Below are 12,187 nucleotides of genomic sequence, written 5' to 3' on the forward strand. Positions count from 1 at the left end.
ATTGCAATGAACTAGCTGCAAATGTAAGTTTGGCTTGTATTGTGTGATTCACTTAATGTAGGATCACCAATCCCTTGGTTTAGAAAGAATTCTGTAATTTGTGTAATTTTAGTAGCTGTTAAATCAACATCTATCACCTATTCTTTCAATACCAAACGAAAAGTTTCACCAAGATAATTGACCTTCGACACTGTTTATCAGGAAACCTCCAATTGTATAAGCATTATGGATTCTAACAGGGTGTTTAGGTTTTGTTCCTGTCTCAGGCTAAAGTCAACAATTTGACATTTAGACGAGTTAATCGTAAGGCCATTCAATATGAGACAAAAGCTCATTAATTTTTTGGGGGATGTAAAGATGTAGAAATCGGCATACATACACTGATATCGTCCTCAAATTTAACAAAAGTGAACTACAACGAAAAATAATGAGAACTCTTCATAAAATACAGTTGAAAAGTTTACTCGTCACACTTCTTGTTGATAGACCAGTCTGATGTATCTTACCATTTTAAATAGAATGAAGTGTGTACATAAAACTAAGTACGACGTAAAATTTTCATGCTTTCTTGTCACAGACTGAATGTGAGATCATCCACGCGTTCCAGTATTCAGCGATAGTTCATTCTATCAGTCTGTAGGATGCGAACTCAATGAGCGTCTGCCTTGTGCATGTACCGAAGTGGAATATTCTTTTAAAAAGACATCGTAAATTGCACAATGTAGGTTTGTGTAACAGTTCCCAATTAACTCAAATAATTGGTTATCTAACACATCTCCCCTAACTTTATTAAGCTTAACGATCGAGGTTTATGTTTCGAGTTACTTTATTGTACTAATTTAACCTTTTACGTCAAATTAGAAACGCATTAAAAATTGTAAAAGAAATATTCGTAACAACAGTGGGTTATTTAAGTGTCTATCATTTCTGGTCCTGTTACTGTGTGTGATAATTAGGAATATTTGAAATAAAGTATAAACTAGGAATCTCAGAAATAACGCAATTTGATCAATGAGTACAAGATAAACACGAACGAATGTATTGTATTTGGAATTCAAAATCAAGTACAAAGGAATCATTGATTCATATAAACACCACATCCGCCACAGCTTAAATTGGAGTCTAAATGTCTGTAGTCGTTCATACGTCTTCTTAAGTTCATCCTGTGTCTGTCCGACAGTGTATTGAATAAAGACTCTGTATTATTTAGAATGCACTCATTTGTATTAGAATTAACAACCGAAATTGGAACAGACTCACCTGATTCCTGGAATTGCATACAATCATCATATCAGTTGTGTAGTGAAACCATTGATTTCTAGAATTTGCATCATAGACTCCCCAACAATATCCTCTCCCACGAAATAATGTTGGGTCCTTACGTCGCAATGTTATAACGAATTTGACGTTCCTAATTTGCATTATCTTCTTACATCTCATACATCGATTATTATATGTGAGTATTTGGGAATACACACTGACACGTAATTCGAGGCATTCCATCATATGACTTTGACTTGCACAAAAATTATGATACATACTCTTTTTGTTATTCATATCGGAATACACAGATAGATATGCATGTGTAATTAACACATGTGATTCATCTAGGCTTGGTTCACCTGCGAAACAATCGAATGGAAAACATGCATCTGCCTCATACTCATTAGGATAATCTTGGACTTGGTTTGGATTTTCTGCCCGTGAAAACGTTATATCTGGGCAAGCTGGTTCTCTGATTGCTTCGGGGAAACTTGCTGTTCTCTTTGATTTATCATACCACTAACTAGGGACTCTACACGACACACATTGATTTAGAGAATATCCAGCATCTGATACAATAACATCAGAAATGTGACTAGAATTCGACTCATTCGGAACATATTTGTTACACTCATTGGGGATATCTCTAGAGATAAATCCAATGTGACGACGAATAGCATTTGATATGACATCAATATTTGGTTTTTCTGAAATATTTCCCTCAAATTTATTAAGAATTTCATTAAAGAATAATGGATCATTAGAAAAATCAGCATCTATCAAAACTGCATCCGGTTTTTGATCATGATTTGACTCATTCAGCATACTATTCTCAGAGCTATAAGAAATTTCATCAGAAATATGTGGATCATTATGACAAACCACATCAAGTACAGTAACACGAGAAATCTGATAAGAAGTTGGCTTAAAAAAATTTTCTCACAATGATTCTGGGTTTCATTCAACTCTGGAATGCTATATGACGTTAAACCGCTTCTTGAAGTCTTGGATAAAGATAATTGATCATTAGAAACATCCAACTTAGTAGGATCACAATCGCAAATTTTAGCATTAGTTTTAGCGGAATGAATTATGGTATTACAAACTGACAATATATCCAGTTTTACCACATTTAAGGCATTCAGAATTACGATATCCACTTGAATTACATAGGTGAAACTTGCCACAGAACAAGCATTTACCAAACTTGCGCTCATCTTCGTGAGCTATTGCACAACTCAATGGATTATCTGAATAACGTTCATTACGTATTGGACTGCGACGACGTAGTAAATTGGTAGAATTTCTGATGTCCTGGAGAATTATTTCATTGAATTTTTCTCCTTCACCACATTCGAAATGTGCATACTTTACATGGTCCAAAAGTAGTTGCTTGAGAGTTGCATAAGGGAGTGTAACCGTCCACGATTAGGCATTTGCGAACTTTTAACGGCCTCGTAAGTTTCTACAGACGGTTCATACCAGATGGTGCGTTCCTTATGAAACCGCTAACCGACCAACTTCGTAGAAATGCAAAATCAATTAGTTTAGACGACACCACTCGAAAAGCATTCTCCACAGTTAAGGAACATATCGCCAAGGCAATCCTGCTTGCACATCAGGACACTCAAGCGCCCATTAGTATCGCTGAAGACGCATCCGACTCAGCAATCGGAGGAGTCTTAAAACACTGGGTAAACAACTCATGGCAACCTTTAGGATTTTTCTCGAGACGGTTGCTAGACGCGGAATCTAGGTACAGCACGTTCGGTAGGGAACTCCTAGCTATGTATTGTGCTGTACGGCATTTCCAAAATTCCATCGAAGGAAGAGAATCCACGCTTTTTACCGACCATAAACCTCTTACCTTCTCTTTAAGTTCATCTTCAGATAAGTACTCACCGCGAGAGTCTCGACAACTGGACTACATTTTGCAGTTTACTTCAGATATACAACACATTTCTGGAGCAAACAATGTAGTCGCAGACGCCTCGCCTCCAATAAGTTCCTTGAACAGTTTCCAAGGAATCAACCTTCTTAAACTCTCACAGCTTCAAAAAGAAGAAATTGATCTTCAGTATGAGTTATTTTCGACAACTCTTAAACTAAGTATTAAGCAGATGGGAACATTTGAGGGAACCTTACTCTGTGACACATCTACAGGTAGGGATCGTCCAATAGTACCAAAACATTATCGACGCAACGTCTTCAATACGTTGCACAATCTTTCTTATCCAGGTGTTCCTGCATCCATCAACCTAATAGCCGAACGGTTTCGTTGGCCTGGCATGAATAAAGACGTGAGGGAGTGGGCACACCCCTGTGTAAGCTGTCAGAAATCTAAGGTCACTAGACACAACAAATGTCCCTTAGGCTCTTTCAAAACCCCTGATGCTCGTTTCGACTATATTCATCTGGATTTGGTAGGACCGTTACCCGATTCAAACGGATATTCATATCTCTTAACATGCGTAGACCGTTTCACACGATGGCCAGAAGCAGTACCTATTAAGGACATTACTGCCAAAACAGTGGCCCGTGCCTTCGTCGAACGATGGGTAGCACATTTCGGCTGCCCTTCAACCATCACTACAGACCGCGGACGCCAGTTCGAATCTGGACTTTTCCGTTGTCTGACCGCACTATTAGGAATCACGCGCTTTCGAACGATTGCCTACCACCCACAAGCAAACGGGTTGGTAGAACGTTTTCATCGACAACTAAAAGCTTCACTATCAGCTGCAAATGTTTTACGGTGGACCGATGCTCTTTCATTCGTCTTACTAGGTATTCGCGATGCAGTGAGAGCTGACATTGGATACACTGCAACACAACTCGTTTATGGAACGACACTTCGACTTCCAGGAGAATTCTTGGATCCTTCAGCTTCGTCATTGAACATGGATCTAAACTCTTACACGAGTAGGCTTACAAACGCTATGCGTTCAGTTAAATCTGCTCACACTCGACCTCGATCAACTGATGTTTTCGTTCAGCCTGAATTACGACATAGTACACACGTCTTCGTTCGTCGAGACTCACATCGACGACCTCTCGAATCAACATACGAAGGACCCTTCAAAGTTCTTCAACGCGAACCTAAGTACTATGTAGTCAATAAGAACGGCACGAACGATAGCATCAGTATCGATCGACTCAAAGCAGCGTACTTAGAAGGAAACCCTAGCTACGTCGATTTTCCTTCAGTACATTCGAACGACACGGCTCCTGCACTCGTAGTACGCCACACGACAGCCGACACGCACGTTGATACTCCATCAGCGTCTCAAAATAAACTTAAGACAACGCGTTCTGGAAGAAAAGTAAGATTTCCGGAATCTTTGAACGTCTATTACACGTAAGACAAAAACTTTTTCTCTATCTTCCTTTGAATTATATATTCTAAAAGAAAATTGAATATGCTCATACTTATATATTTATTCCAAAAAAATTTTTTTTCACTAATAAGCGTACATTACTTTTACAAAAAAACAAACAAAGAAGACATTTTTCAGTCGCTTTTACGCTGTCGCAAGCGTATTAGATTACTTTTTTCGCTCACCCTGTGTCTTTACGCAAGTATGGGTGTATTTCGACATATAGTTACACATATTTTTTTCTTCTCCAGGACTGCTGGAAAAGAATGATGAAGTTTATAAAGAATCGAGATCCCGATCGCACTTTGTTTTACGATTACTATACTGTATTTCATGGCCCGTTATATTAAGGAAAGACGAGACGCTGCTAAACGTAGCAAGCTATCAGAAAAGTGTTTACCGACGACAAACTCGTTAGGTTCAAACTTCTGGCTGGTCACGTCGTAGGGTCATCACTACCTCATTAGGGGGGGAGAATGATATGTAGCCGTAAATCAATCCCCAAAATCAATAGCTCTGTGGGTGTTTGACATTAGATGCTGACCACATTAGTTTTATTGGACTCGTTTAGCTGAAGGCGCTCGGTCATGCATCCGTACCAGATCACGCTTCAGAACGGCGCGCTGAGCATCTACTACGATCATTAGCCAGATTAGATCAGTCACTTCTCGATATATTGATAACCCATCAAATATATCTTCCAACCTCCTCACTTCTGACTTTTGGTTTTACTGGGTGGGCGCGATTTGACTGTAGGTGTTATTGGTAAAGTATTGTCAAACTATAATACTGGTGCTATCTTCAACAAGTTTAAACAAAACATCAACCGTTTAACTGTAAAGTAGATGTATCCGTTATTCACCATATATACATTTCTGCCCAGCGTGAGTTCAATTTGTTTTACTTCATCCACACACCGCCAAGCTGCGTCTCTTCATTTCCGTGGCTATTCGATTAGTCCTCCCGGTCTTTCACACTGTCTCGACATTCCGTGTATCCATTATGATTGTTGTAAGAAGAAGCACTGGCCTCGTGACTATTGAAAAATCTCGGCTTTCACTGTGAGGCGTCAAAATTCTACGAAATGAAGATCCTCCAAATCTCAGGATGGAGTTTAAATAGTATAACTGGTTCCCACTGGTTAGATATTTTTAGTATCGTTGTTTCCGACGGGGTGGGGTCACTAACTCAATACAAACCTTTCTTCTCTATCCCAATCTGCGACCGGCAACAGCCTTATGAGGGCTACAAACTGAGTTTAAAAATCAGGTGACAAAATCTATCATGTTGAGCAGTCATAAGCTTGGCTTGAATTGCTTCCCGATAGCTTTATTCAGAATGACGATGGACGCTTCATAATTTAACCAACCGCCCTACTGAAAATATTCTGATGATAAAATTTCTCTGAATTTCCTCTGGTTACGTGCATATCATTCTGTTTGGGAACAGAAAGGTTCAAACTGCCTTGTAGACGTTTGTGTACACTAGTTGCTAGAAGACAGAAATTGTCCTTTATTCACCAGCCTACTGATATGTGAACAGTCCCTAATAGGTACTGCTTCTGGCCATCGTGTGAAACGGTCTACGCATGTTAAGAGATATGAATATCCGTTTGAATCGGGTAACGGTCCTACCAAATCCAGATGAATATAGTCGAAACGAGCATCAGGGGTTTTGAAAGAGCCTAAGGGACATTTGTTGTGTCTAGTGACCTTAGATTTCTGACAGCTTACACAGGTTTGTCTGAAGAATAACTGTCTCGGTATTGTTGAAACGCAATATACTACATTTAAAATGAAAACAAAGGGATTTGGGAAATAAAGGTTCTAAATTTCATTATAAATACAAACATACATTATTGCCTAAACAAATATTACCGCTCAGTTATTCAACCAACAATTGTCCCCCCACTAATCTATGTAAATTACAATAAATAGACAAATTGATAAGGAATATAAGAAAATTACCGAACGCACCAAAAAATAAGTGTTATGCTATCCTTTCTGGATAGATCAAGTAAAAATCCGTTCAGAAGGTAATTGTTTGTTGCTTTATAACACAAAGTTTCCAACCTCCAATGCAGTGAAACTACGAACCGGTTCTTGATGATTTTTTTTCCGAAAGTGGATTGTGTCACCTATTGAATATCAACGTGCTTAACAATGATTTATACAAAAAAGGTCCGTCATCTATCTAATTGACTGAAAAGCAAAGTGAAACCTTTGAAACTTTTCACGTCTATTTTATTTTGTATTTATCTTAATATACGAAGTCTGCTTATGTTAGTATTTATAATTATTACTGTTCTTAATATCATTATTGGTCTCTCAACTTATTAGATATTCTTTTCACCTCTTCTTGTCCTTCTAAACATATTTTATTCCTAAACATCCAAAGTCTACAACTAAAAACAAAAAAACCCTATGTTACACTTACACAAATAAACTCTCAGATTTTTTTAAATTTTAATCTTCACAACATATGTATAACACATAGAAATTTATATTTGATTATCCTTTGCAATTAATTGTGACTATGATAGCATCATTCTAAATTATTACTGCACTAATGTTTATACTAATATCCGGTTTTCACTCTGTATACTGTTACATAAATCTACATGTATTTATCCGAGTGTACTAAGTTTATTATTATTGTTACTATTATTGTTGTTGTTATTTTCTTTCTGATTTTCCTTATCTATTTATTTTATTTTATTTTTTAAATTATTCGTTTATCTCAAAAGTTTATATCCATTACATTATTATCATCACGGTTGGACCCTTTCACTATGTGTTTATTTCTTTGCTCTCTCTCTCTCTTTTTTCCTTCTAAATAAATATTATTCTTAAGATTACGAAGTTTTGGAATAAAACAATAACTTGTGTTACGCTGAATTCAACTTCTCAGACTCGGTTTATCTTTGCTAATCATATACACCTCATACATATTGATTATCTTTTGCAAATGTAATGCTAACATTATTGAAACTTGTGTATTATTGCATTTTTGAAGAAACCCGAAATGGTTTCTTCACAACACTTGTGTACCCATAAGATGTTTGTGAATAATAATAATAACTCTGGAAAAGTGTTTCAATTCACAATCAAAATGCACGATCCCAGTCAACTCAAGCAAAACAATCAAAGGGGGAACAATCAATATGGCTGCCGCCAAAATTAAATATCAACCAAAACAACATAAATGCAGTTCAGGAAGAAACATAGAAACTCAGTGAAAGCGAAAGAAAAGTGAGGAAACTATCATAAAATGAAATATTACAATCTCAAATGGCACCAAAAAGACTAATGAAATGTACAGCTAAAGAAACCAATGAGAAAAAGCTGCAAATGCATGCATGGAGAGTTTTTCACACACAAAACCTTCGAAATGGATCTTACACCCACTATGACGAAAATATATCATCATTATTATGTTTTGAAGAGAATATGTTTAGCAGGGTGTGTCGCAACATATCCTTTAAAATTTATACATATACATATATACATTTATACATATGCAAAAATGAATAGATTTCAACTGAGTGGACATGGTTTTCAAGTTACTGAGAGCAGATACTGCTAATTATAAACGATATACTTTCTTTTATCCGACTTTCATTCAAATACATCAAGATAAGGAATCGTAGGCAGATTGTTACAGTGATTGAAACACTCATGAAAAGGTCAACCAGTTCACTTTTTGTGTTCAGGGTATGGTAGACAAAAAATCAGTGTCAGTAATCCTCAAGCAATAATAATACTATCATTCTATACCCTGAGTTCAGATGGCTAAGATAGATGTAAGTCAGTTATCCATCAATCAAACGAAACTCCAGAGATTCCAGATATAGAGTATAGTATCCTGAAGATTTGTCCGCCTTGCTTACTGAACCGCTTTTCTAGAAAAATGTAGACTATCGTTTAAATTGAGGCTACAGTTGCATTTGAAAAACTGCCGGGTAATCGCTTTGAATTTGTTGATGCATACACATTGTAGGGTCACTGAATATCGAACAGATCATTGATCCCTGCCAAGGTCAAGGATAGTCAACGCGCACAAATCAATCGTACGCCATGGACTGGCCCACGCGGCAGTGGTTATTCTTTCACTTCTGTACTTCCGTAGTTGTACCTTAACTAATATATTCTTGTAATAACGTCCTTTGTGTTGTACAGTCTCCATAGCGTCCATTATCCTTTGATGCGTCGATGGTTCAATCCACGTAAGGGCTGGTCGCGAGGCGTGACTTCAGCGTTAGTTGGTTCGTCACCATTCTCGTCTAACTCTAGTAGGCCCCCAATCATTTCGACATAGAACATCAACGTTGATGTTCTACAACATAAAAGTTTCAAAGTATAGTAGTTCTTATAGAATATATTCGAAACATAGATAGCTTTCGACAACTAAACAGTCTTATAAAGGGCTAGTAAATGCAGAAGTTAAACAAGGACATTTGTCCAATCGCTTTTATCACAGTTTGATCCAGAAACCAGAGACAGTAACGTTGTATCGACAGAAACGCTAGTATTCGGTTTGAACACAGAACTAACAAATTGAAAAATTTTCGGTAACAATAGACTATATTCCTCTGTATAGCTCACGAAGCATCTTTGAGTGACTCGTATTAAATTATATCAAAACACAAACTGTGTTTATTTTAAAGGGTTCTATATAAGAGAATAATTTTCATCGAATGTACAAAATACCTCAAACGGTACAGCCTGTGTTATAAAGTCAAGGGTCTCTTTAGCACAAACCAACGTGCTTAAAAACAGTAGGGTAGTTGATAAACAAGGGTTCAATACCTGAGAATCAATAAAATTATTCTCAGCAGTTTGGGATCAGATATCTATCTTCAGGAATTCCAGAAACCTTCCCAAGAAGACAGTCAATGTTTAATAGTCATACAATGAACCACTCCGTGACCGTGAGCTTAATCAATCACAATCTTGTTGTCAATTGCTCGGCAACACGTGGCAGTAAATTATGTAACAAAAAACATATCTTTAACCAGGATCAAATGACAAAAGCCCCGAAGAGGAAGAGTGAGGAACGTAGTGTGGTTAACAAGAGACCTGAATAAAAGTTAAAATACAAGAAAGGAGAAGAAACAAATAAGTGACAGTACTGTCCAACGAAATGCTGTGAAGGGATTTCCAGCGTCTTCTTTCCGTGGTGTATAACAGTAAAATTATATGACCCTTGAAATGATAACTCTAAACCACAATCGGAACCGGAAAATCCACAGTGCAGTCAAGATATCACAAATCTTCCCTGAAGGACCGTGTAGAATTTGATTTTTTCAACATAAAATGATATTAAAAATAAAATGTTGAAATAGCAAACATATTTAAAGTCCACTGAAACACCAAACATTGAAATTAAAATACAAATTAAACGAAATGGAACTCCGGAAGGAACTTTAATCATTACGGGCTATAAGTATATAAGAAATGGCTCCTCTCTGTTATTAGCGACTTATGTTGGCTGTAAAGTAGGATAATTCCAGCCATTTGTGATATACAGATCATTAATAACTGAGGCATTAGCCATCCGGATGAAGAAACTGGAGCTATATGTACAGGAGAAGTACCTCCAACACCTCCTCCTCTCCTGGCCAACCACAAGGCCAATTAATCACTGGTAATCCTAGCTATTGAATGACCTGATTTGACTATTTTACTTTCGACCTTTCGTAGTCAAATGCAATTGTCGCTCTTATCTTTATTCACAAATCTTTTATTATTATTGTTTAAAAATCACTATTAACCTCCCCTTTACATGTTTCATTCACTTCGCACTCATCCCTCTTTATTACGTCTTACTAATTTTTCACACAATTTAATCTTCCACGTGATCGAATTGTAATTGCACAATCATATTTCTCACCCTATCTGACCCATATTTATTCTGATCACATCTTAAATTTTCACTTAACATATATACGGATTCAAGTTAACATTCTATTTGAGTTATATCAATATTAAAAATTATATATTTTAATTTCATGGTGGTTATTTTTATTACGTTATTCTTTGAAATTTTCGTTTGATTCCATGTCTTTAATGAACTGCTGAATCTCACGAGCCTTTTCCAAAAGCATGAAAAATAACGAGTTCTGCCATACTATAAGCAATAAGAGCAGTTCGGACAACGTCGAAAGAAGTGGAGATCATTGAAAGATTGTCAATGGTAGTCTTTGATTTAATTTGAAAACTACTGTTTACGTGGGTCCCTGAGTATCGTTGGGAGATTTTGTATTTGGCTGAACGTTTATCCATCCTAAAACCTGTATTCACCACATCGTTGTGCTTATTAGCAAACCTCAAGTGCCCCATTAGTGATTTCAGTCTTTTAATCGAGTTCAATACTATACTCTTCATTTACTTACGTGTGTTTCTCAATCAATAAGGCCTTAATTTTTCAAGTTTTCCAAACCATTATAATAAAATATATCCTTTCTTATAATTGCGAACTATTTCTTACCATCAGGCTTTCTGAGTGGTCAGTTATTGTAAGCCAATAATTCCTAAACCTGTATGGGTAGAACGAGTTATTCATGAAACACTATATGTGTGGTACACGAGTGCTTGCAGTCTTAAAAATAAAGCATCCAAGATAACTTCGATGGTGGGTTATCTGAGACTCTGCTATGTCAGGAGACTGGTTGATCGAAGCAGATGGATCTATAGAAGACGAGTGTGATGAGTTAAAGCCACATTCGAGTGCGTAAAATTACCGTTTATCCCATGATTAACACGTAGGCTATCACATTTCCTTTCATGGATTAGCAAGGAAACCCGAAAACTATTGAAGCGCAGGGAACACTCCTAGGACTTATTATTGTTAACGGGACATGAATCATCCAAGTGTGAATGCTGAAAAATCTGGAATATACGTAAAAAGACCACAGCTAGATGCCGTACTATTCACGAAAGACAGTAGGCATATGACAGCCATACGTGCCAGATGTTACTAGCTAAATCAAATCTGACTGAGTATTGTAAAAATACTTGTCATAATCACACTACTGAGATACATGCTATTGAACATGTACATGTGAATGAGGAAACTGTTCTTCAATTGATTACTAACCTCAAATTCAGTAAGATACTGGACCCTGATTGGTTACATCCACGGTTGCTGTCTTCTCTCGCGGACATTATTTAAAGACCACTCGTGCTGTACAAGAATGGATACGAAACTTCTTATGTGGCCGCAGGCTGAGTGGGAATAAATGGGACGTCATCTGAATGGAAGCCGGTCAAAAGTGATTTACCCCCAAGTACCACCTAAGTCCCCCTACTGTCCTTTATCTACGTATGTCAACGCAGCAGATGCCAAAGGATTTCTTGCGTTATGGTCACTTCACCGAGCATTCGAATGCCTTGACGAGATGTATCAGATTTTACATATCACACTTAGAGTGCTGTATCCAAGCGGCTGGCCCATGTCTAATTAGGGATACTAACTCACTTGAGTGTGCTCAGTGTATAGGAACAAAATTGGTGAAAGTTCTTCCCAAACTCCTGTATGACGACCGC

Source organism: Schistosoma mansoni, chromosome 4, assembly GCF_000237925.1.
Source record: "Schistosoma mansoni strain Puerto Rico chromosome 4, complete genome".
Classification (NCBI taxonomy): domain Eukaryota; kingdom Metazoa; phylum Platyhelminthes; class Trematoda; order Strigeidida; family Schistosomatidae; genus Schistosoma; species Schistosoma mansoni.